At 48.3% G+C, this 6,000-nt stretch overlaps 1 protein-coding gene across 2 annotated transcripts in view; it reads right to left on the bottom strand.

The window, feature by feature from the left end:
* SCAF11 (SR-related CTD associated factor 11) overlaps positions 1-5,105 on the bottom strand; it is a 75,301-nt gene extending 70,196 nt beyond the window's left edge. For both annotated transcript variants that reach the window (XR_002091887.2, XM_014601036.3), the window contains exon 1: positions 4,854-5,105. The gene's annotated coding sequence lies outside the window, so the exon portion shown is untranslated. The remainder of the gene's footprint in view (positions 1-4,853) is intronic.
* Positions 5,106-6,000: the final 895 nt, after the last annotated feature.

Below are 6,000 nucleotides of genomic sequence, written 5' to 3' on the forward strand. Positions count from 1 at the left end.
GACTTCCTTTCCTGAGCAAGCTCACAGGGAAGCTAGCCTAAGACAAACAGTAAGTTTGCACAATTGATGCTAATATTTCAAGACACAGCCCTGGAAAGGATACAAAATATAATGCACCTTAGTGGAACTGGTGGATAGAAGGCAGACTTTCTTCCTGATCTTCCCAAACCTCTCTGTAGCATTCAGTACTCTCAACCACTAGATACTGTTGTCTCGCCCGAGAGAGAGAGCAGGAGTCTAATAAAATGCATTAAAAGTTCAAGTCCTTTTTTAAGGGCTGCACCTAACAAGCAGTGGTGAGAAACTACGTTTGTACCACTAGATCCCTTGCTGCTGGGGTATCACGAGGATAAATTCTCTTCTGGTACTTTTCAACATCTATGAGAAACTGATCAGAATATAACTCTACCAGCTCTTAGCGCTTGAAGAGCACACATCTATTTATCTTTACATCATACAATCATGGTACTACCTCCAATGTGGCTCAGTGCTTGGATAAGTTCAGCACATGGATGAAGAACAGCAGAATGAAGTTGAACCTGACCAAGACAGAATTAATACTGATAGAAAAACACTTTGAAGAGTTGGCTATCACAATGCGATTCTTATTCAAGTGAACAAGACCAGCACGAACAACTGGTCAATTCAGTCCACGATTTGGATTCCTTGCTAACACTAAGTTCTCCCATAATGGCAACTGTGAGTAATGATTTCTATCAACTCCAACTGGAAAGAAACTGAACAACAACAAGGCCTCAATAACAGGATCCTACAGTAGACCAGTCACTCTCAGCCAGGGTGACGGGGTGATGAGATACCCTGGGGTACCCTCAGATCCTTTTAAGGGTGCTGTGATGTGTGAAGAAATGAGCAGATAAGTCAGGCTCAGGCTTGCCCCTGGTGGTCATGATTACTGTGAAGTCCCCCATGATTACCGTGAAGTCCTTGTGTAAGGAGATAAGCACCGTAATACATTAATTAACCTTTGAAATTGGGTGCCACTCAATTGATAAAAGTTATGGAGGGGTGTGAAGCTGAAGATCCCAGTCCTTCTCTCAAACGCAGCTCCATAACCTGGCAGACAAGGTTCCTTGGGTGTCTGCCTATGTCCTTAGACCAACACAGCTACAACCTACACCCCTGCTCCATAACCTGGTCTTTTTCGGTATCTTTGGCCCATCTAAAATTCTAGAATGAACACTGTGCTTGACAATTATGCTCCTCTGACACAGAACTCTCCATAATAAGGTTAAAATGGTCTGTGTGGGAAAGAATTTTCTTGGGGGTGGTCCTTGAGCTGCCAGGAACTAAGGCTCACCACTTACTCCCCACTAAGTCCAAACTGCTTTTTTTTTACCTTACTTTCTGGCAAATACTTGGCAAAATGGGTATTTACCAGAAACAAGCCCCACAAACCAAATCATACTACTAGAGGAGTTTGCGGTAAAGTGTCTCAATAACAGCTTGAGCAAGGGAAAATTTTAACTATTTACTTCTTTATAATATTACAAAGAATATCTGAACAAGGAAATCCTTTACAACTATCTGGATGGGGGAAAAGGATGCTTTGTTATTTTTGTGTTTTACCACAAAAGAAATTCAGGTTCTGTGCTCGCTGCATATCCTTGAAGACTATTCACAACTACAGAACTTTGAGATGACATCAGAAATATCAAATGACAGAAACCCAAGCCACTAGTTCTATTCAGACCATTTAAAACTCTTTCTGAAGTGTTGTAAAGGTATTAAATACAAGCAACTGGCAGGAAAGAACTGTGTTCAAGGTTTAAGTCTGGCTTCAAAGGTTTGATCTGAACTACGAAGTTTTGTTGGCAAAGTTGTGGCAGTTAAATTATGAGCGAGTCTACATTCACAGCTTCTTTCTGATGGTAGAACCTTTTTTCCTACTAACAGGGCAACACCTGCACCACAAGCAATAGAAGACTTCTGCCACAACAAGAAAAGTTGTCAGAGAGCATGTGTAGACACACCTGCACTTTCTACCAACAGCTGCTGCCCTTTGGCAGCTAGTACCTTACTGGATTGTGCTACAGGCCCCCTTGCTGCTGCCAAACCTTCTAAAAGCAAGAGTTTTATAGTATAGGCAAGCCTTAAGTGACGATAAATCCCAATCTACTTCTCTGGTCTCTTCCAAGAAGACTACTGGTAAAAGCAGGGAACACAAGGCTTGGTATTCCTGGTATTTCCAAAGTTAAGGGGACAAATAAAGTGTAAAAATATGTTCAAATTCTTTCCTAAGTCTTCTATATATTTCAGAAAGCAACAAAAGAAAGTACAACCTCATTTTTCTTCTTTGCAAGTACCATAAGACTCCCCAGAATTGTGTAGAAGACAACTTAAAATACTACACATCCAACAGAATAGTTAGTTTTAGTCTGTGATGTGAATTTCCTATTTAATTTTAAATTTCTGCTAATCTTTAATTAATTATTGTTGCCAAAGTAGGAGTAGCAGGACTAACAAAAGAAGAATTAACTCTCACTTCCTCTTAATTTTACTGTTGAGTACTTCAGACCAGTGGTCCCCAAACTGGAATTTGAGAATCTGTGTGGCAAGTAATCCCTGGCTCTTAGTCTTCCTTCTGAATGAAATTTTAGTAACAAGGTTGCACAAGGATATGCAATTAATTTGGGATCAGACAATGTTCCACTGGTCCAAATATTTTGAAAACGACTACCTTAGAAAGTACAACTCCAATAAGCTAGTTATCTTTCCCTTAAAAATTAGCTGTTTCTTGAGGGAACCCATGTCTAATGCCAAATGTGTAAATTACATTGCAAATGTTTTATTTCAGTAATACTCTATTAACTTTGACCTCTGCACCTTTCAAGATCACTGAATTCTTTTTCAGCTTATCTCCATAAAAGACCTAAAAGGCTTTAGAGAAACCTGAAGCAACAGGACATTAATAAATCTGTTGATTTTCTTTGTAATCATGTATATAATGGATCCCTATGATTCAGTTTAATTTCAAGGGCCAGTGAGGGCCAACCTTTTTGGCAGACATCCTCTGAATTAAGCCCAATCCCTCCTCAAGTGCCATTCCAGTCCCCTTCCCCTGCCTGATTTGCTGTTTGGCTTTCTGCTTCCTGCCCCCTCTCCCTAATCTGCTGCGTACCACACAGAGGCAGCCATCCCACCATAGGCCACCTAAGAACTAATCATGTCGTATATAATCAGTTACTGTACACACACACGTATATTTGTTAACGGCGTTCTAATACAGACCTACACACATGATATAGGTATCTATCTATATGTATGTACAGTAATTGATGTGTGTATACAGTAACCGGTTACACACGTTTAATTCACTGTACGTTTCATAAGCTAACAAAAAAGGCACAAGCCCTGCAAGGTACCACAGTTCCCTACCCTGTAATAGAACACCCTAACTTCTCTCAGATGCAAAGAATAGACTCAAAATGGAGTACTACACACAAAGGTAAACATCATAATAGGGAAATCTCAAAACAACAGGGATCCAAAAGGTATTCTTTTCAGTAAAACTGTAAAATGCCTCAGAATGAATTATTTTGCAACCCTAATGGATTGCTGCAAGGATCCAGTTTTGTAAAAAGTTATACTGGGCTGGACTTAACATTTGAATTGTATCATGGCAGAAAATTTAAACGGGAACTGAAGGGTAGAGCAGCATGGCTGCCACTTGTATTTGTCATTAAGAAAAAAATCCAAGCTAAACATGAACAGCACCCCTCCCTTCCCAGTCTGATTAATGCTTTGAAACCCTTAAAGTTTTAGATAACAAACGATTCCAAGCAGACACTGTAATTTACTAGATCAGTACAACACTCCTCACAATGAAATCAAACTTCATTATGGCCTTTGTGCCCCAATATAGTATAAATATAAAAAACACTGTATAAAACATTAAGTAAATTACATATCATTACATAAAGTTAATTCACAGAGAAGCTGCCTGGGTAGTAGTTACCATATTTATTTGAATTCAAGAAAGCTAGTCATGGATTTGAGTACTGATGCAGGGCAGATGGGGGGAGGGCAGGCACATGGCAGGTGGGTACAAGGCACAGGGGGCAAGTGGATGGGGGGGGCAGGTACAGTGGGGGCCAAGCAGCAGATAGTACAGCTAGAAAGAGCAAAGGTCAGGGGGACCAAGGCATGGGGGTCTGCCCCCTTGTCCTCCACTGCAGTTTTCCCTGCCACGCCAGAGGGGATGAACCTGAAGCAGCTTTCCACTGATCAGAGTTCATACTAAGACAATTATAATTGTACACGTAGAGAAACTAACTATGGGGGAGTGGAATCAAGTCTGAAGCCAGCTTGGACAGAAGTCAATACCGCAGCAGCTCCAGGACTGTGGCTCATCCCGGCAGCCAGGGCCCCGGAGGGGAGAGCCGGGAACACTGCTCTCGCTTGTCACGGCCCAGCCCAGCCCAGCTTCTCCCTGCTCTTCGCTTCGGGTCGCAGGCTCCGCTGGCGCCGATCGGGCTCTCGGAGCCGCCCGCTCACGCCTCGCTGGGGACGGCGCCGGGGCCGCCCGGAAGCAAGGCCCGCAACAAGCCTCGGGCACCGGCTGAAGGACGCGGCGCCCCCTCCCCGCGAGGGCAGAGCAGCCGGCACGTGGCAGCGGCTGCGGACCCACCCGGGCCGTCACAAGCACCTCCAACTCGGCGGCGGGCGGAGGAGCGGGATCTGCCCCAGGGGGTGCCCGCAGCCCCGCCCCCGCTGCCCTCGTGGCTCGGCCTGCTCGGCCCTGCACCGCGGCTCACAAAACCCGCTTCCGGCACCGGCCACATTGCCCGGGGACGGGGGCTGGAGGCGGAGGGACCCCCCCGGCCTGCCTTTACCTGGCGCCGCGGATCGCAGGTTCCGGCCGTAGCGGCCCAGTCAGCGCCGCGCCGGCCCCGCCAACATGGAGGCCGCAGCTGCCTGCGCCGCCTCAGGCGCTTCCGCTGTGTCCGGGCCGGGGCAGGCGCCCCCGGGCGGGCGGGGAGGGGCGGCGCCGGCTCCTCAGCGGCGGTGGCGCGGCCACATGTCTGCGCGGCGCGTCCCGGCAGCCAGTGCGCGGCGCCTGGGAGCCGCGCGGCGGCGCTGCCCCCCCGCCTTTTGAGACACAGGCCCGGCACCGCCAACCCCAGCGCGCGCCGCTGCCAGGGGCATTGTGGGAAAGGTCCTCCCGGCCCGGGAAGGGGAGGGGAGCGACCCGGCGGCGCCCGTGGCAGCTGAGCCCGCGCTGGGCAGCCAATGAGAGGGAGCTGGGAGGGGCAGCGCGCTGGCTCCCTTTCCCCTCCTCAAAGGGGGCCTGGGTGGGTAGAGCCGGGTGGCTGCGCGTGCGCCATTACGTCATGGGGAGCGGGGAGAGGGATGTTACAGAGCTAGCCGCTGTGTCCACACACGTGGTCCCTTGTGTTGGGCAGCGGGGTGCAGCACGTGGCCGCTGCCTCGGCGCCCCTGCCTGCACCTTACCTGCGTGGCACAGTTCCCTCCTGTATCGCGCCGGTCACACTTAAAAGTAGGTACCCCTCCCTAGAAGTGACTACGCAGCTATAAAAGGCTCCAGAGTTAGCTCTTGAAAGCGTGTCACAGCTCTAGAGACGGTTTGTGTCCAGCTGCCATCTGAAGGTGTGACGGGTGCGCCCCGACTCGGAGGCAGCTGCCGGAGTTTCAGTGATGGAGCCCCAGCAGATTCCCCGGTGCCGCAGCGGGGACTCCTCTGGTCCGTGCTGACTGCCAGCAGGCTGTGGATCATACTGCCTTCCCAAGCGCTTTAGGGTCAAGCACGCAATAATTACGGAGCTTGCAGCAACAATAGGGCTTTAATTTGGAGGGGTTGTTCGACCTGGTGTTTTCACAGCCCTTTGGGGTACACAGCAGTGAAGCAAAGGGTAGATGAAGCAAGGTTTACTTGACGTCTCTCTAACTAGGCCTGCACTTTCATAACCACCTCATACTTGTCATCTGACCTGCTTACACCAAGCAGAAAGCTGTGCCATA

This window comes from Alligator mississippiensis, chromosome 4 (assembly GCF_030867095.1).
Source record: "Alligator mississippiensis isolate rAllMis1 chromosome 4, rAllMis1, whole genome shotgun sequence".
Classification (NCBI taxonomy): domain Eukaryota; kingdom Metazoa; phylum Chordata; order Crocodylia; family Alligatoridae; genus Alligator; species Alligator mississippiensis.